This window comes from Heterocephalus glaber, unplaced genomic scaffold (genome assembly GCF_053883595.1).
Source record: "Heterocephalus glaber isolate CG9 unplaced genomic scaffold, H.glaber_assembly_v1.0 deba00000937, whole genome shotgun sequence".
Lineage (NCBI taxonomy): Eukaryota > Metazoa > Chordata > Mammalia > Rodentia > Bathyergidae > Heterocephalus > Heterocephalus glaber.
Window position 1 is genome coordinate 7,999,569 of NW_028258173.1, and position 20,530 is coordinate 8,020,098.

Consider the following 20,530-nt stretch of genomic DNA (forward strand, 5'->3'; position numbering starts at 1 on the left):
CCCCCACCAAAAAATGTATATGCACTTCAGGAAAAGAAAAATAATATGATGTTTTTCTCAATAGATGGTGTTACCCTGGTATGGCCGCCCTACAGGATGTTTTATATCACAGAAAACCCACTACACTGCCCGCACTTAGAGAAGAAACTGAAAATGCATGTGTAGCCATCTCAGTGCCCAAGGTTACCCAAGCGGCAGTTTGCCATACTAATAAATGTCTGGAAGCTAGTGGCCACCACTTTGAGCACTTCTTTTAATTGTAGAGGCCAAAGGTAACTTGTATTAATCTCATGATGTCTCAATAAATTTAGTATTAAAATATTTATACAAGTCTTTCTCTTCCTGAATTGTGTATACATTTTTTTGGCAGACTCTGCCGATAAGATGTGAACTAAAGTTTTTAAAAGGCATCAAATTTTGTATGCACAGATTATCATTTGAATTATTTTGTGTAGGGGCCATCAGGCTATTTTTTATATGAAAAACTGTCTACATTTTTCTGTGAACACAATTAACATTTGCAGATGTGACTGTGAGGTACGGAAAGTGTCCTGGAGTCCCCAGTGAGTCCAATGGCACCATAAGGGTTCTTACAAAGGGAGGCAGGTGGAGCAGAGGCTGAGAGGAGACACTGGGTGGGGAGCAGAAGTCAGAGCCTTGCGGATGCTGGTGACAGGGGCCAGGTCAGTGGGCTGTGTGTGAGCATGGGGAGAGGCAGGATCAGGCTCCTCCCGGAAGGCTCCAGAGGGACACAGAGTTCTGCTGCCAGACTGACTTAACCCCACAATGCCTTTTTGGGGTTTCTGACCTCTAGAACTGTAAGATAATAAATATTTTATTGTTTATTTGTTTTGCAGTGTGGAGATTGAACCCAGGGCATGAGCTACATCACTAGTTTTTTGTTTTGTTTTGTTTTGTTTTTGTAATTTTGCAATAGGATCTTACTAAGTTAAGTTGCTCAGACTGGGCTTGAACTTGTGATCCTCCTGCTTCAGCCTCGAAGGGTGCTGGAATTCCAGGCATGCACCACCAAGCCCACCCAGATGTGTTGTTTTAAGTGACAGAGTTGTGGCAGTTTGTCACAGCAGCAATGGAAAACTCATACACCTGCTCTCAGAACCGCATTCTGCAGGGCCCTGCCCACGAGACTCGGGGCGTCACATAACTCCCTGATGTCTAGCATACCATCTCCACATCACCTGGCTTCCCCATAGGGAACTTTCTACCTATTTTACTTCTGTAATCAGAAAAGCAGACTTTAAAAAGAAGACAGAAGTCCTCATGGAGCTGAGGGCATGTCACTCCATAAACACTTGCTAAAAGCAACCGTGTGCCAGTCTCTCTGTGCACATGAGGTTCACCTCTGATCACGGCAGACTGCTGCCTTGGAGAGCTTATGTTCCAGCAGCTCTGCTTAGGGAGGCAGATGATAAACGTGAAGCATAAGACATAAATAAGCTGCACGGTAAGCAGTGCCATGCAATGGAGTGGCAGCCCGGCAGAGAGGGGAGACCAGGAATGTCAGGGTGTGTGGGGGAGCCCAGGACATGCGTAAGTAAAATGGTTAGTGTTGGTCTTCTTTATTTCTTTACTAATCACATAGGTCACACTCACTCTGTGTCAGTATTAGATCACTTAGTCCTCATTATAACTCTGCAAATTGATGCTATTACCCCATTTTACAGAGAAGAAAACTGAGGCATAAAAAGATGGGGTAATGTGGGAAGGCCTGACGCCAAGCAAGTGGTGGCAAAGGGACTCAAGGCTGAGCACTGTGATTCTGGTCTGCATTCTAATCCTCCAGGCAAGGCTGCCTCCTTGTTTGAGCAAAAAAATCAAGGCGATGAAGAAGTCAGCTATGCAGGTCTTTGCAGGAAAAGCATTCCAAGCAGAAGGAACAGCTAGTGCCAAGGTCTTGAGGCAGGAGAAGCAAGGTAGCCACCGTGGCTGGGGTGGGGAGGCTAGGGGTTGGGAAGAGTGGGCAGGGCAGTCGGGAGGCCACATTGCAAGGGCCCTGAGGCCAGGGTGGGGACTTGATTTGGGTTCTGGGGAAAAGAGGCTCTCTTCCGGTTTGAGCAAGGGATGGCTTACCCTAAAGCCGTGGTTCCAGTGGTCAGGGGCGGAGCAGGAAGCCCAGCAGGTGGGAGCTCAACCAGGGCAGTGGCTATAGAAACGGGGAAGAATCATGGTAGGGACCCTGAGAAGGCTGAAGCAGAGGTTCCCGGATGACGGGCGTGTGGGAAAAAGACTCAGGCGTGGCTCAGAGCGGTGAGGCCTGAGGAAGGAACTGGAAGCGCTGTGTGGCTCTAGCTGGGATGCAGGAAGAGACTGCCTTCCACAAGTGTGGTGACTCCTCCCGAGGATGGACTCGCAGCCTCACCTGGTGGAATGACAGCAGCTATCTGTTACACAGGCGTTATAGCCAAGCGGAAGGGCTTTCCAAAGAGTCTGTGGTTGAAAGAGCGATGATGGTTTTGTTGCTTCTCAGACCCAGCTGGTTGAAAAACCGCTCAGCAAAGCAGGAGAAGCATTGAAGAACCCGAAGGGCTCGAGGCCAAGACCCAAGTGGACATCCTAAGAGCCAGCTCGGGAACTGGTGGGAAGACTCCTGAGTGCCCCCTAGTGGGCGGATGGAGCAAAGAGTCCCTCAAGCCCTCCAGTTTCGCCCTAGTCAGTCTCTACAGCTGGGTCACGCACACCCTGCTTTTTGCCCGTGAAATATCAGTTATGTTTGGATGTGAACGGCCCGGTCAACCCTCTGAGCTGCTGTTCTCAGAGGGTAGGATGGGGGTTGTTGATGCTTTTTAAATTGGTTATACAGGAAGCCTCATAGCGTCTCTATTTCTTTGCAAGGGAAGGGGAAAGAAATGGGAAAAAATGAATTCAAATTGAACTCCAGGCAGAAGAAACTCATCATGCCAAAGACACTTAAAATTCCCCTCCCATCAACACCAAGCTCCACAAATTCTGATTGTGGCAGAGAAAACACAGCCAGTGAAGACAGTACAAAATAGTATGAAAATAGAGAGCTCAGCATAGAGAGACGGGGAGCTGCAGTGTGTCAGTCTCTGCCAGCATTTGCAGAACATAAGGCTGGGTGGTAGGGCCCGCCAAGGAAATTAATGGATATGAATACCAAGTTCACAAAGCCCTGTGTTAAAGAACCCCGATACTCTCTTTCCCTGAAAGTAAGACCTAACCAGAAAATAATCAGTCCTGAAAACTAAAAATCAAAACCACCATCCCCACTCAGCCAGTCCTTGCCTTATCTGTCATCACTGTTCTCTTGCTCTTCGGCTACTCTGTAAGGCAGGTGAGGCCCAGGTAGGCCGACTGGGGCTGGCGTTTTTGATCTTTAATTTTCAAGGCTGATTATTTTCCAACTAGGTCTCATTTTCAGGGAAAGGTGGTAGGTATTGATACCCAACAAGTTCATGAAACCCCTTGGATATTGACATCCATTCTTTCAGATGACTATCTGATGAATGCTTACCAAATCCTTACCAAACTTGCTCAGATTTACTGGGGTCCACCATCACATGTGGGCTTTTCTCTGATGCTGCTTACAGTCTTGTGGACTAAAGGAACCACTAGGCAAGCAACCATCTCCAACATGGGAGTCTCCTTGGGGCAGGAGCCAGCTCACCCCAGAAATGTTGTTCCCTGGCTGTCATCCTCTGGGAGTTATTCTACCCTTTCCTCTGAGCAGGGGCTGGGTGAGGGTGGAGAAGCACTGTCCCCACCCCTCAGCTGGACCTGCCAGTCAGGGTTACTCTCCCTGAATAGTCCCCTTTCTGCTTATGTGGACAGTGTGTGTCTGGGGCTGGGTAGGGCATCCTGGAAGATTTCTGTGGATCTGTCAATCTGTGGACAAATATCTGGATATGGTTTGCCTTGTCCCAGGCCGGTGCTAAGCACTGTCATATAATAGCCTCTCAATAAATATTTGTGAGCCTTCAGGGATATAAACCTTATGAGCCTACCTGGGCAGAAAGCCAGCTCCCACCTCCAAGTTCTTCCAGACATTTTCCCTCGAAGCAGTGTCCAAGGAGAGGGGCACTGAGGCAGGAGCAGGGAGGGCGGAACCTGGTTCGCCACATGGCGGGGGCGGGGTGGGGCACACGGAGTGCCATCACCAGGCCTGCTACAACAAAGACTTCCCAACCCATTTGCTTCCTGGCCCTCCAGCTGCTCCAGAAAAAGCTTTTCAGCCAAGGTCCTCGGTAAATACAGCCTCCCAAACCCCGGCCGTTGTTCCCATGCCTGATTCCTTCTCTCCAGCATGTTGCTGGGATTGCTAGCGTGAACTTGATCTGCATTTCCGCCTGGACTGTCACACGAGTCTCCTGCTTCGGGGCAAATGGGTCACATCATCCAGGACAGGTGCCGGTGTCAGGGCAGACCCCCGCACACGGTCATGCTCAGTTATAAATATCTATGGAGTGCAATAGCAAATAATTGTGAGGCATATTTCACCCTGCCTGTTGAACACATCGCAAGAAAGGAATTGATCCCTGCTGTTTCATTTATTAGATGGTGTAATACCACAAAAATCGTTTCCACAATATCCCAAACTAAATCATTTATTCTTGACAAAAATCCAATAAAGAGCTCAATCCTTCTCCATAGGCAGATAAAGCACAGATTAATGGGGCTGCCTAGATCAAAAAATGCTGGGAAAATGAAAGCAAGAAAGGAAGAGAAGGCTCCTTCCTCCTCCTCACTTCCCCAAGGCTGCCTCGGCTCAGGGTTTTATTACAAAAAGCCGCCTAAGTATTACAGGCTAATCCGTAAATCCCGGCCTAGTAAAATATGTGACGGATTTGTAAATTGTGCCCTTTACAAATCTGATTGAACTTTTTTTTTAGCCGGGAGTTTTGCCTTTTCCTCTTTCTCTCGCCTTTCCCCACCTCACCAGCTTCCTTGGCTGCATGGACCCTGCACCTGGCTTCTCCAGCCCCTGTACCATTGCCTGTAAACGCAGCCCCTCTGCAAACCTTCTCTGACCTGACTCTCGGAGGGTGAAGACTGTTGGTGGTACAAGAGGCAAAGAAAAATCATCTGCCTCTTTATTTAGCATCTACAGGGAAATCGGACGCAGGTAGGGTCAGGGCGAGGGTCAGGCACATGGCACACTCGCAGCCAGGATGAACGCAGCGAAGAGCTTGCAGGGCTGTGGGAGTAGCATCCTCTCCAGTGGAGAAGGAGGAGACCAGGCTGCCAATCCTCAGAGCCACAGATGAGCCAGCTGGAAAAGGGTCATCAGCAGATGCCATTCTGTCCCTTGACTGCAGCCTTAAATGACCTTGAACCACCCACAGCAGACAGTTCCCTAGGATCTATCCAGGGCGCCCACCCCACATGTCCTCTGTGTGCACCCCTCCAGGGCATCCACTGTCTCAGTGTGCCCGGGACCAAGTGGGGTCCCAGGAAACAGGACTTGCAGTCCCAGGCAAACCAAGGTGAGTCAGCTACTCTGTACCTGCTGCCTTCAGCAGTGTCCACTGAGGAGAGGAACTAATAACTCAGGCTGCTTCTAGCTTTCTCTGCCTTAAGCTACTTTCTATGCAGAAGCAAAAAAGTACGTGGGCAAGAACAGCTGCTTTGGAGTCATCCAGGCCTGGGCTTGGGTGGAGGATCTGTCACTTGCTACCTGTGGGCATTGGCAAGTCACAGTCTTTTACAGCCTTGGTTTCCTCCTTTGAAAAATGGAGACAGTAATGCCCATTTCATAGAATATGCATGCTAATTGAAGACAGAACATCGAGTAAGTGCCAGTAGTATCAGCAGTAGCAGCAACAGCAGCAGCAACATTTGAACACATCTCCTTTACTAGGACTATGGAAAAGGCATAAGGATGGCAGAAAGGCTGCTGAAAGCTGACAGAGCAATGTGCTTCTCTCTAGCTCACTGCAGGCACAGCCAAGGTCCTCCAGGGTAAGCCCTGGCTGGAGCCCAGTGGAGTCTTTAGAAGAACCAGTGAAGCAGGCAGCTAGGAAGCAGATGATGGCTGGACCAGGCACCTCTGCTCGGCCCTGTGTTTTGCATCATTTTGAGGCTGCTCCCCAGCACCCTAGGAAAATGACTATTTCCTCTACTCACAGATTCCCAGAGGCAGAAAAAGACTGAGCTGGGATGGTTGCCCTAGCAACTTTCCTCCCCATCCCCTCCGGTACCGAGGGCTGTTCCACATGGAAACAGGGCTAGAGAGAAGCAAGGCGAGGGAAAGGTCCTGGGGCCAGCAGCCTGCAATGGTGTTTTACAGGTTTATTGAAATGCAATAAAACAGTATCAGCCCTGAGAACTAGACTACTGCTCCCTCAGTCCCTGCTCAATCCTATCACCAGGCCAGGATGGAATGTCCCTCAAATTCCAGAGCAATGGCTCCAAGAAGTTTTTCTGCTGTGCCTCCTCTTTCTGGTCAAAGGAGGACAGTGCCTTCAGAGCAAAAAGTGAAGTCTCTTTCCAGCTGTGCGCCTCTCTACAGATGTGCTGGGTGCACCAGGGCCATGAGATGATGATGTCACACCTTCCTGCTTGGGTCCGCCCTTCCAGACCTAGGAAGAGACAGAGAGGGAGGCAGAGGGGGAGGCTAGGTTCAGAGGTGATGAGAGCCTCTTGCTGGGCCCAGCTGCCATAAGAACCACAGGTAATCCTAGCCCCAGGGGAATGAAAGGAAAGAGAAAAGCTGCATGAAGCAAGAGTCCCAGGCAGCTTGAGGAACAAAGTGTAGATAGGACATTTGTTTCCCAAGAACATTCTAGAATAGGTGAGGGTCTGTCTGCTGTGTTTCTGAAAGCAGAGGGGCATAAAATATGACCTCAGCTCCTCCTCCAGAACCAGGCTCTTCCTGTTTGCCCCTGGAGCAGCTGCTTGGTGCTCTTGGCTTGACTCATTAACTTTTACCCCTGGATTTCCTACTGGGTCAGTCCTGTTTTCTGCATCCTGGGTATCTAGTCTGACAGCCAGAGAGCCACACCGTGCCTTTCCCTTCATCTGACTGCAGTGGGGGCACTGAGAGAACAGACTCCACTCATCACCCTTGCTGGGACAGAATCTCCCTGGAGGTTCCTCCTGCCTGTTTGGTCCTTGACATCAAGAGGTGATGATTTAGGTTGTGTAGCTGATGAGTGGTTGATGACGTGGGTTGAAGGCGGCAAGTGCTGGGCCAGTTCTCTGAGCATCAGGGCAGCCTGGGCCTGGCATAGGAGGGGCTGCTGCTGCCCAGTGCTTTGGTGTACTTGGAGGTGAAAGAAATCCATGGAACATCCTGCTTTGGGGGGTGGAGTATTAAAGCATGTGAAGAATTACTGTTTTTCTATTCTGAGGTTGAGGATGGGTAGCATGAAATAAGGGTGCCAGGGGAGGGGACCCCCATTCAGTGGATGTTCATTCTGCCACCTACCACCCTCAGGCCCAGGCCGTCATGACATGTGAGATGGGGGAGTCTTGGTGGGAGCACAGTCTGGGTCTCCTTAGTTACCCCTGACCCTTTCCCATCCCCATCCTATAGAGGCCTATAGAACAACCCTGTCCCACACAAAGACATTCAGATTCAGCTCCTTTGTGGAGGATCTTAAAGGGAAGGAGGGCTTTGAGCAAACCCAAGAAATACAAGGAGCAGCTGCCTCACCGAAGCTTGTCTGCATGGGACTTGGTTGCTCTGGTCTCCCTGACTCCCTGGGGCATCCTCCCCTGAGACCCCAAGTCAAGATGCCAGAGCTCTGGCCACTCAGGGTCCTGCCAGCCTTGCTTCTGCCATTGCCCTGTGACTGCAGGATGTGATGGGTGGAGGGATGGGCCCGAGGAAACCCATCAAATCAAGGCGAACATCTCAGTAACTTCTTATTTATTGGCCTCCTCCAGCCCCACAATTGCAGATTCTGCTCAATATTTTATTCTTGTTGCACCTGCTCAGGAGCGGAGCTGCAGGCGTTTTTGATAAATGGATTGAAAGGTTTGTCTAGTTTTGCTGAAGCTTCTATAAGTGCCTCTGTATCTTCCACTGAAATTATATTTCCCATCTTCCCACAATGATTTCTCTCCCCTGGTGGCTCCCCTCTTCCTCTGCTAACCCTTGTGCCCTCTCTCCCGTTCACACACACGCCTGCACACGTGATGTGCCAAGATGCCCATATCCGTGTACTCAAAAACTTAGCTGCACACACAGCCCCTCAGGACACCAGCATACAAGCTGCCAAGGAGCATATCTACCCAGGAACGGGGAGGCACACCCAAGAGCCGAGCACACCAGCACAGCCCACGTGCATGCAAATGGGACGCACGTGGGAGCTGCTGCTCAGGTCTGAAATGCTCCTGCTGCGCTTTCTGAGCTCATCTGGTCTCGAACCCAAGGAAAGGCTGCAGAAGGCCAGCTCTTGGGTGCAAAGGTGGAAACGATGGGCAGATGCCAGGAGGGAGAAGCTGCACCCCAGGGATCCTTCCTTGCAGGAGTCCCCTGCACTCTGGGAAGTTCTGCCCCCCTCAACGGTTGACTCCTCCAGCCTTCCTCCTTCTTCCTCGCCTGCCGGCCCTGCCTTCCCTGCTGGGCCAGCTGGAGGCTTTATCCATCCACATCTGAAACAGCTCAGGAGCTGCTCCTGGCCGCCAGCCGTTTCCATAAATAACTTGCGGGGCCTGGCTCCTCGCCCTTCTGGTGACGTCATTGGCTGCTGGCCCAGGGATGAAGTCATAGGCTTCCCTTCCCTGGGCGCTCCGCCCGAGCAGCCAGAGGCCCTCTTCCCAAGCGTCTGCCCGGAACCCACCTGTCCATGCCCTTCCTGTTCCCACCTGGCCAGGCAGTGGCTGTGGGTTCTCTGCCATCTGGAACGGGCTGCATGGTGATGCCAGACGGCACCTTCCTCCTCCTTGTAGCCAGTGGCTGAACACCTCCCAGTTTTTTCCATCTCCCTACCACCCTCCCCTGCCCCACCATGTTCTCACTTCCGGATGATCGCATTACAGGAGATGCTCGGCGGTGGGGAGGGGCTGGCGCCTTAAGGGAGCTCCACTCGGTCCAGATCCCGGCTGTGTGACTTTGACAAGATGCTCCACCTCTCTGTGCTTCTGTCTTCTCATCTTTATAATGCGGGTGATAATAGGATCTGTGTCAAGGGTGATGGTGAGGCTTATATGGGCTCCAGCCTCTAAGCACAGTGCCTGTGGTGTTAGCCAGAACTGAATGAACTGATTTTGTGATCACATGTCCATGTGGCTGTGTGCAGGGGAAGGGAGGCACAGGCTTGTGTATTTTCTGCCCTATGATGGCAGAAGTGTCTCTGGTCTTCTCTTTGTGGCATCTACTTCCCCTACAGTTGCCCAAAGCTACTGTGTTTCCAGCTGGGCTCTGCTGGGCTCCTCGTTCTAGTCCAGTGGTGTCCCGAGCTCATGCCTAGGACCACTGGCCTGCAGAAAGAAGGAAGTACACTCCCTCCTTGGTCAGGGCTACAGAGCCCTGCATGACTAGCGTCACTGGACACAGCTTGACCCCCCTGGAGCCCGTGGCCATGAATCCAGATGTTCATGCTTAGGGAGCACCCGCAGGAGGATGTGGGGAAATAGAACGTCTCTGGATTGGAGGGTGGGAGAGTTTCGCTATGGTTTTTATTTGCCCCAGTGCTGTCTGATGCAATAGCCAGAGCCACATGTGACTCTAGACCCCAGGCATCTGCCTAACCAGGTGCTGGGAGGGGAAATGTAAGCTTGATTCTGAGGTCTCAGTTTGACAAAGAGAATGCAAAGTATCTCATGAATAATTCTCTTATGTTTATTATGGGCTTAAATGATAATATTGTTCATATGTTGGGTTAAATAAAATATGCCGTTACACATAATCTCACCTGTTCTTACTTTTATAATGTGGCTACTAGAAGATTTAAAACTACATTTGTGGCCTGTGTTATATTTCTGTGGGGTAACTCTGGTCTCTACTCTCACTGAGTTTTGAAAAATATTCACTGTTCTCCCCACCCGAGAGTTGAACTTGGTCAGTATTGTGCTTTTGGAGGTGAGGGCTGCTGCTTTTGGCCAAAATAGCCACTGGCCCCACAGACAGAGTTCCAAGGAGACAGGGCGGCAGAGCTAATGTACCCATTGGCCATATGGAGTCCCTGCCTGCCCACCACCCAGCCCTAGAGATTTACATGTTTAAGGGTGTGTTACTTTTCTCTCATTGCTGAGACAAAATACCCAGCACCAAAACTTAAAGGGGAAGGAGTTTATTTGGCTTACAGTTTGCAGAGGTTTCAGTCCATAATTGGCCAGCTCCAAGGCAGAGATGACAAACAGGCATGGCAGAGCAGAAACAATATGGTTCGCACAAGGCAGCAAAGGCAGCAAGAGAAATTTAACAGCATCTCCCTGCCCCTTTTATCTTATTCAGACTACTTAGGGTGGGTAGCACTCACACCTTTAATCCAAGTGCCCTTGAGCCTAGCATTGCATCATGAATCAATTCTAGCTTCACACACTCTAGAAGAAGCCTATGACCACATGAGATTTTGGGGGAAACATCTAGACCCAAACCCTAACAAAGGGGAAGCTCCCAAAGTCATCCAGGGTACCCCCAGGGCACCGCATCTTCAGTCCTAGGCCCACCTTGCAGTATTGCTGTCGCCCTTCCATGACTTTTCTCATCCTGAGCCCCTGCCTAGAAGTCCTGTCTCTCTCCATTCATTGGTGTTTTACTCATCCTTTAAGAATGAAAGTTACCTCTTCCGTGAAGCTTTCTCATGCCCCTTCAATGAATGAATGAATGAATGATTAAATGAATGAATTGCCTTGGGCCACCCCTAGTACTTTGTTCAAAACGCAACTAAACAGTTTTTTCTGTTTTTTTGTTTTTGGTACTGGGGATCAAACTCGGGTCCTTGTGCTTGCAAGGCAAGCGACGGACCCACTGAGCTAAATCCCTGGCCCGCAACTAAACAGTTTATCAGGACCTGCCCTGGGAGAAAGCACTCTATACCAGGACATTGTTATTAATATAAATCTCCAGGACAGCCTTACTAGGCAGCTGCTAGGATTACTCTTATTTTCTATATTAGGAAGCAGAGGCAGAGAGAGATGAAACATCTTGCCCAAGTCAGAAGAGTTTATAAGTAGAGGAGGTAGAATTTCAGACCACAGGACTAGTTCAGCCCATGATCTCTTTGCCAGACCAATGGCCCCTGTCAGTTAGTGCCATTCCTAGTTTTACCTCTGAAACACACACACAATGTAGGAACTGGGTCCCCGGTTCATCCACTCCTGGAATTCCACAGCACCTATCCCAGGGCACACAACAGGTGCCCAATAAATGTGGCCTGAACAAGATCAGCATTGAATTATTGGCTCTTGGAAGCCTTCATCTCAACTGTTCTCTTGAAGCACCTGACCTGGCCACCCTCCACACCCCCTCCACCCACCTCCTCCTGTGCAGGGCCCCTCGGCCTCTCCCTGGCCTCTCTATACCTGGTTAACACTCAGTTACTGTCATATGGCCTCTGTCAGCTGGGCATTAATTCCCCAGTTTATCACTGCATAAAAACTAAACTCTCTTTTTATGGTCTCTGCATCCAATGCCCTCTCCTTTTATGCAGATCCCACTGTACTTCTGGAGAATAAATAAATACAGTATAACTTTTAGCAGCCTTTATTGACTGCAACCTGCAAGACTCTGGGCTCCATGGGCCTGGGGCTACTTAGAAGCCCAGCAGTAGTTGGATGGCAGGGAGTTGGCATAATAGGAGGATTCTATGCATCTGACCCTAAAGCTCTCCATGCCAGTGGCTCTCTGGGTCCTCCCTGGACAGAACAGCTCCCTTCCATGACCTTTATGGCACCTGCCACAGGTTCCCTTAAGGAGCTATGTGGATCCTATGGTGCCCACCCCTGGAATAGAATGGTACCTGGCTGCTATGCACTTGACAGGAGCTGGGTGCAGCAGCCAGGAAATCGAGCCCCATACTCACCCTGCCATGGAGGCTGTGCTGATGGGCACAGGGTCCTGGGATGCCAACTGCTGAGCCCCTTCCCTCCCCTGGGAAGGGATCCAGAGAGAATTTCTGTGGGGCTCCCAGGCCCTGTCCTGTGATTCCAGGATAAGTGGGTGTTGGAGACTGTGATCCCCCTGGGGAAATGAGATCCCCCTCACCAAATTCAATCCAGGACCAACCAGTCCCAGCATAATCTCATCTCTCTTGTGCCTTCCTAGCTGGCCCTCTGGTGGGACCCAGCCTGGCTGCTTATGCTTACTAATTTGGCAGCAAAGCCCCCTCAGGAAAACAAGGACATCAGAGGGTCCCACTGAAAGAGCTGCATGGGGGTCAGGTCTACTCTATCAGAAGGGAGGAAGCAGAGAAATGCTTCTGTCAGTCCCATTGCCATTTTGCCTTTTACAATTTACATCTCTGCCAACAGTTGCCTTTCGTAAAACAAAAGAAGTTCCCTATATAGTAAACGATGATTATGGTAAAAAGTCAGGGCCACCTCCCCTTCCTTTCCATTCTGACCATGCGCCGATCCTGGTCACAAAGCTGCCACAGGGCCTCCTTTTGTCCACCTGCCCTCGCTGGCCGGGACTGTGAGGTGGAACCTTTGGCTTTCTATGCCAGTTCCCAGATCCAGAGGTTTGTGTTTGCCTCTAGCCTCCCTGTGTTGCCTCAGCCAAATCCAGGGACTAGGCACAATCATGCCCTTGCTCGGGAAAGACAGGAAGAATGTCCTGGGGTAGAGTTAAGGGAGTGACACTACCAGACACCCAGTTTGCCTAAACAGCAAAATTAAACAGTGACTAGATCTTTGGTGTAAGTCTGTCCTGTGGGGTATTTTGGACATATTTATGCCAAATTTTCCCATTGTTTCACTGTAATTCCAGCTTCCTGGGTGTTTTGTGCTTGACCGGCTAATCCTACCTCTGTGCTGCATGTCCGGCCTTCCAGAAGGGAGTACGGGGATCTGTGGGTCATCTGCCTATGGGGGAAAGCTGTGGCCAGCACAACCCCAGAAGCCTTAGAGTAGTTGGTGAGGGGATCCCTCAGTCCAGGAGGTCATCGGAGAAGCCACTCTCCCTCCCCCTGGAAAGATGGAGCTGCCCTTCCTTTCCGACCTGGAGAAAACCTGCTCCTTTCTCCTCCATCCCAAATCCAGTGTTGCAGGCTCCAGTCTCCTGTGATGTGAGCTGCCACATGTGTGCTCAGCTCCAGGGACAACAGGGCAGCTATGGCTGCCTGCGAAGTCCTCACACCCTCCAGTGCTACTGCCCCAGGGTGGAAGCAGGGAAACACAGGATGTTTCTATATCTGGGGCTTCCCGGGCACTACACCCCCATCTCACTGTTCCCTGCCCTGTGCAAAAATGTTCCTGGAGATGGAAACAGCTTTCTCTGAGATAATTGCTTAATTAGGGAGAAATTACTTAAATTTCAGCAGCAGCAGCCGTGCACTCTTCCGGCCATAAAAGCCTCTAATCCCAGCTCCCTTAGACGGGAGATCTCTGCCCACGCCACACTCACAGCCTCTTTTCCATGGGGAGGTGTCAGGGCCTCTCTCTCTCTCTCTCTCTCTCTCTCTCTCTCTCTCTCTCTCTCTCTCTCTACGTGAGGACACAGTGAGAAAGTGACTGTGTACAAACCAGGAGACAGAGGCTCCTCACCAAAATGCAATTGTGCTGGCATCCTGATCTCAGACTTCAGCCTCCAGAACACTGAACCATAAATATCCGTTGTTTAAACCCCGGGCCCATGGTGTTTCGTTAAGCAGCCTAAGCTCAGACAACACGCTTTCTGTGAAGGGCTTGATAGTAAACATTCATTATAGTCCCTGCCGTACCTCCTGAGCTAGCACCACAGAGCAGAAATGGACGGGGTTGTGCACCGGCGGCGGGGGGCGGGGGGGGCTGTCACCACACCACTGCTCTGCTGGAACACGCAGCTAACTGGGATTGTGAAATTCAGCCCGGTAAAAAGTGAAAGTAACCAAGTTTAAAATAAAGGAAGGTGACTAATTTGAAGGAGGAGGAGGGAGAAGAAAGAAGCTAGAACAGAACAGTAAGGGGCATCAGAAAGGTGAACACCTGTGGGGTTTTAATCCTCATATTTCCTTATGTTAAGACTGGTGTCCCTGCCCCACATTGGGCACCTGCAACTTGTAACCATCTGATTGGCTCTCTGGCTGTCTTCAACCCTAGCCTGGGCACCTTTGCCTGCATTCTTTGTGGTCCTTTGCTTCCTTCCTGCCTTTTGGTGATGGATAAGGATGGGGGAGTTGCATAGATGGGCAGCTTAGAGTTAGAAATTAAGTAAAGCGTATATCTGGTACAGTAATATAGCCACCCTAGAGTGAGAATATACATAGATGTATAAATGTAGAGGAGTGTGCCTTTTATACACTAAATAAAAGGTTTTTAAAGGGACTGTCCCTTGTCTCTCTTACATTTTATCCGTGAGAGAGGCTGGTTGCCCTGGTCTTTCATGTTCCTGGCTACATCTGTGTTTTGTCTGTCAATTCTTCCTGCTAAATTCTCATGTTATTGTGTTACCTGGCACCTTCCCGGGTCTGGTTTCTCTCTCTTTCTTCATCTTTGTCTTTGTAATTGCTTGAGTCTAACTGCAGAGGCAAAAGCTGCCTTTACTAAGATTTCCTACTAATTTATTTAATAAAGCTTAACGAGGCCCTATTTTATTCTCTTTCCTGCCTACGGCCCCCTTTCCTTACAACAGTACTGACAAGAGCTGTATTCCAAAAAAAACTTCATAAAAACAGCCAACTGCCAGACCTGGCCCTTGAGCTAGAATTTGCTGATGCTGTCCGAGGCCGATCCTGGTGGTTGCAGCTGCTAGGACTGAGTCTGGGGTTCTCACTGCGGTGGATGAGAACCTCAGGGAGTAGCACAGCTCCTCTGCAGTGGGGATTCTTTGCTCAAGGCTGTCATAGTTACTGATTCATTTTGGGGGGCAGAGGGTCCTTGCTAAGTGACTTTGGCCCATATATTGAGCTCTACTTTCATATACAGAGTTACTACTTTCTCATCTCCTTATTAATAATAATCTTGTTATCAGATGGAGGGAGGGACGGACCATGGGAGTTGTTTCCAAGGTTCTTGGTATCCTGAGCAAAGAATTGAGTAGGATACTCGAGCTGCAAGAGTAAGGTTAAAAGCAAAAGCAGCAAAAGCACAGTCCTCTGGGTAGGAGCGAGCCAGTGAGAAGAGCTCAGGCCACATGGGGCAGACCCTGAGTCTCTTAGGGTCCTGGGATTATAGGGGATCCACAGCTGGGGATCGACAGGAGCATGGACCAGTGGGGTACCCGACTTGGCCCACCCATCAGGAGGAGGCATTTTTAACCATATAAGATTTTAGAGGAACTGTCAGGACATCCAAAGCCCAGGTGGGTAGATGGGGTCACAACGTAGAGGAGGTCTACTTTGGGTTTTGTGAAAGCCTGGGGTTCTGGGGGGGGTGGCCTCTGTCGGTTGGTTTCCTAGTGCTCTAATGCAGCCATCTTTTCTCTGTCCTCTGATCTCTCGGCTTTCAGTTGTTTACTTGTCTGCGATCTACTTCCTACCTCAATCTTTTTTCCCTCCTCCCAGGGTCACGGTGCCACTCCATGGACAGTGCAGATGACGTGCAGTCAGTGCTCCCAGCTCCCAGAGGTGGTGGTGTGAGGTGGAGCCTCAGTGTTTGGGCCCTACCTTCCCTTCTGATTGCACACCTGGGTGCCTGCAGCATCTTCTGCAGGTCCAGAGAGAACTTAGTGGAAAGCCACAGGGGCTGGGGTCTTGAAAGCCACAGAGGCGGGCGTCCTCTGTCTGTTGCCCTGCTGCCCTGACAGAGATAGGAGCTGGCTTGGATGAACTGCTTCATCCCCAAAAGCAGCCCTGGGCTTGTTTTGTACCCTCTTTACATCCCCCTTCCCACCTCTCCGCAGCCTTTTCAGGGCAGGGAGGGGCCAATTGCCAGGCTGCCCACAGGAGGCGCTGGAGAGCAAGCACAAGGAGGCACCGCTCCCCTTCTTTCTAAACCACTTCCACCTATCCCCCCTAAATCTCTGGGCAGGGCCACCCAGCCAGAGACACTCCTGCCCCTGGCAATCCGCCTCTAAAGTCACCATCGGCTTGGAAGCCAGCCTGGCCTGGCCCGGAAGGAAAGGTCAGCACCGTGTGGCTAGGCTTAGGAGGACACGAGGTGTTTATGCTAATATTCCTGAGGGGAGAGTCAGTCACGCCCACATCAGACCGAGCTACAAAGTGCAGGGAGAGTTGGGGGCAGGATGGAACCCCTAGTCGTGGCCATGGGCAGAAGAGTGAAGCAGCACAGACCCTGAGGGAACTGAAGATGGTGTGTTCAGAAAGTGCGGAAGGCAGAGCCCTTCAGCCCTGAATCCTGGGGGACCAAGGGCTCAGAGTCCAGTGCCCTCAGGGAACAGAGTGCTCACTGCCAGCCCCAGAGGAATCGCTGCACTGAGGCCTGGGCCTTCTGGGAGAAGAGCTACAGCCAGGGACAATCATGCTTGGGCGTGAACTCTGGATGGAGTTGAGATGAGCAGGCAATGCGCGGAGAGAAGTGCGCATGCGTGTTAATGAGCGGTCAGAGACACACACAGGGTCTACCTGAGAAGCGAGCCCTGAGCAGTGTGTGTGTAAGACAGGTACAAGCGGTGTGGGTGTGGACACCAGACTCCCCTAAGTCATAGTCAGATGTGTCGTATACTTTGACTGAATGGGTCAGGCTGGCAAGCACACAAGAGGAAAGAGAATAGGACTCCTGGGAGGCAGGAACATGGGCTCAGGGCTGGAGAAAACACACCAGGAAATTGGTGAGGACTATTCCAGCTCTGTTGGCTTCTCCATCTGCTCACCTGCTGCCCCTCATGGCCCTCACCAGGTCCTGGAGGGTGGCAGATGCCGAGAACAACTGACTGCGGTTCTGCCCGAGGTCGATTCTCCACCTGTCCCAGGAGATGTCTCTTTCCTGCAGGGATCCGGCCAGGTCTGAGGACTCTAGGGCCAGTTGAGGCAGGGACTGTGTCAATGGGGTGCTGGTCCTGAGGGAAGCTCTCTATTTTCATGCCTGGACTGCAAATCAGGGGCCAGCAACAGGGTGCTTTAGCCTTCTCCTACCCCGGGAACCAGATCTGTCCCAGCTGCACTAGTTCTGCTGCTGCATTCAAGTTCTTGTAAGCTTCTGACCTCCAAATCCAGGCCTACCTGGAGCTGCAATGGCTACCCAGCCCCTGAGCCTCCTTGTCCGAGGCAGGGGTGCTGACGGGGTTTTGACACACTGCTCACCTGTGCCGATAGCTGAGCTGGAACTCTCACCCCAGTCCCAACACCTGGCTCCTGTCCTGTTTCCCTGGGACTTCAGCAAGGCCTGGGGTCCCATTTCTGGTTTCTTCGCACTTCCTTGGACTTCATAATGTCCTAATTCTGCCATCGACTCCCCACACCTGGGCCCTGTCCCTTCTGCTTGCTGCCATGCACTGGCCTGAGATGAGCGTGGTCTCTCAAGCCTGTCCCCTCTTCATGATTCATGTTTCTTCCACTTCTTTCCAGCTGGTCTCCTTGCTACCTTTCCTCTTTTGCTAACATAGTGGTTCTCAAACTGTGGTCCCTGAACTGGCAGCGGCACCTGGAATCTGGTTAGTTAGAAAAGCAAACTCGCTGCTGCGGCCCAGACCTGAAACGCTCAGGGAAGTGGCCAGTTACCTATTCTCACAAGCCCTTCAGACGATTCCGATGCTGCCATGGTTTATTTCCTCTGAAATTTTCAGAGGGCTCTTTCTAAAGCTCTCAATCTCCTGCCTCCTCTCTATTGCCTTCAGAATTAATTTCTTAAGCACAGGATTTGAGGCCCATCTGGCCTGGACTTCCTTTTCAGCCTCTCCTCCATCTTCCCTCCCCTAGCCCTTTCCCTAACTAGGCTATTTCCTTTAACTTCTGAAGGTCCCACTAAAACATGGGGTCATGCTTCTCAGTGCTTGGAGTCCCCTGTATCCCCTCTTTGTTAACCAGAATTTAGTATACTATAACGACTTGGGAACACATGGATTGTTCCCATTCACAGTGAGGTTCAGAGGCACAAATAATGGCATGATACTCCTGGCACTAACTACTGGGAGTAGTAGTTGCCGGTAAGTATCTACTGGGAGCAGGAATGACTATGACCTCCTGCAGTCTGTCTCTAAAAGCCATACCTTCACCTCAGCCACCCTACCTACCAAGCCTTGCTTCTCTACTGCTTGTCAGGGTGCCTGGATGCTTAGGGCCCCTAGGATCTTTCTTGGCCCTTCCCTTCCCCTGCAGGTCCTTCTAGGCCAGGTCACCTCCAACCCAGTTATCCTGAGGTCAAACATCACATAGGAAGAGCTGGGAGGAGGGCCTTCCTGGGGCTCCACCAGGGTCTGCAAGGGTCTATTTCCATCCCCATGCTTTAGTAGGGGAAACTTCAGGATCTCTTTCAGGGGCCTTCAAATGGTTCAGCTGATCCCAGCTAATCAGGGAAAGTGTTGCATGGACACTGCTGACAATAGCCACCCTTCTGTGACATGACATAAGGCTGTACAGCAAGATTTTATGCTGGTAATTATTCCTTTATATATTTAGCCCCCCCCACCCCGAGTAGACTTGCCTTCCTAATTATGCCTGCTTACACCACTATTAAAATGGGTTTGTCTTCCCTGTGCACATGACAACTGAGGATAAGGCAACTGGAAGCAAGGTGGGTGGCTGAACCCCAGGAAGGGAACCTGCGCCCAATCCAGCAGATGCGCGAGCTGCAGCTGGCTCTCCAGGGCTGTGGGACTTCTCCAGTGGGCCCGAGTGGTGGAACTAACGCCTGGGGGTGGGGGTGTCTTAGTCTTGTCACCAGTCTGGTTCCTGAGATGTGCTTTTGGATGCACAGCAGACCTAGTGCCGATGATGCTCAGCACGGGGTGAAGAGCACCAGCCCTTTCTGTGGCGGGATATTACAGGATCCCTGTTCTCTTGGCATTGCCCTTGAGGACCTGACCCCTGGAGTCCTTCAAAGTCCAGCTCTGGAGACCAGGGGAGTGAGAAGGGAATGTGTGGGTCATCTCCCTGCACCCGCCTTGCCTCTAGCTGAATAGAGAAGTCTGGTTTTGTCCCATCCGTTCTCAATTCTGGTTAAACACATTCCCACTGACCCCCAGGACATACTCCAAAGAGTTAGCCTGGCTCTCTTTAAGTGAAAGCAATCTGCCCCCTACTGTTTCCCTCCCATTCGCCCTCCTGGGCACACCCCAGGTCCCCATCAGTGGTGATGTAATAGAGGCCTGCTTTATCCTTTCTCCCCAACCTCTGCTCAGGTCGCCTAGCAACCCGGACAGGCGGCTAGCCTGGCCAATCACCTGTGGCTGCGCACACTCACCTGCCTGGATGGAGCCAGCCAATCAAGCGCTGCCCCCGGTGCCCCGCCCCGCCTTCCTCAGGTCCCAGAAGAGACAGCACAGTGACCAGCGCTTCTCACCTCACCCCTCGCTCCCCACCGAGGCCCATTCCGCGGCTTAATCTGTGACATTTAACATAAATAGTTTTCTATTCCCAGCTGACCTTTAATGGCTTTTATCATCGGTTGCGGTTCCTGGCCGCCGGCCAGGAGCTGCTATCTGTTGTCCCTGTCCATTCCGATAGAGCAGCCAAGGAGCGCCCACGGCGTTGGCGTTGGCCACGTGAAGCCAGGGCCCCTGGAGATGTGTGCTAGACTTGGGCTTGCCACTCTCCGCCCGGAAATATCACTCCGTGTTTCAATTAGAATTAGTGGGGAAGCCAGTTATTAAGTGGTTAGTTATTATGGTAATGGAGACACTCCACATTAACTGGGGCGGGCAGCGAGCCTTTTCCTAATGGCCATGCTGAAGCTCCTAATCCCTCCCCAGGCTGCATCGCTCACGTGCTAGGAGAGCAGTGGGAGGGAAGGAGGGAGGAGGACGGGAAGAGAAATTGCACCCCTCCTGCAGCGCCCCATGCCTAGACCCGTCCCCGGGAAGTGAGGTGCTCCCGTGACATTAACAAACTCTCCACCTGAAATCCCACGCTATGGCTCCACGACCCTAGAAGCAGGAGTCACCTTCGAGACCACAGCCCACTCCCCCCATCCCCCTGGAAACATCTTTCCTCTCCCTCACGGATACATTTCCTGCCATCACACAAAGTGTTCAGAAAACTCTTCCAGACTTTTGGTGTGTTTTCTTTTGTTGTTTTGTCTTGTTTGCCCTACTGGGGATGAAACCAACAGTTTCACGGGTGCTACTGACCCTCTCTATTACTGAGCCGCACCCCACCCCTCAGAATATTTAGATTTTGGCTCCATCCTGCTAAATGACCTTGGGCAAGTCACATGACCTCTGAGAGCTCCAACCCTGCCCTGTGTAGCAAAGATTTGGACCAGTTCCTGACCACTGCTCTGCACCAGAGCATCTGAGGCACAGTATCCCCACGTTATGAAGGACAATCCAATAAGTCAGGGATGATGGTCCATTGCCATGGCAGCCAGGCTGGGCAGCTGCCCTTCAGGGTCTTTGTGGGGTCCTGGG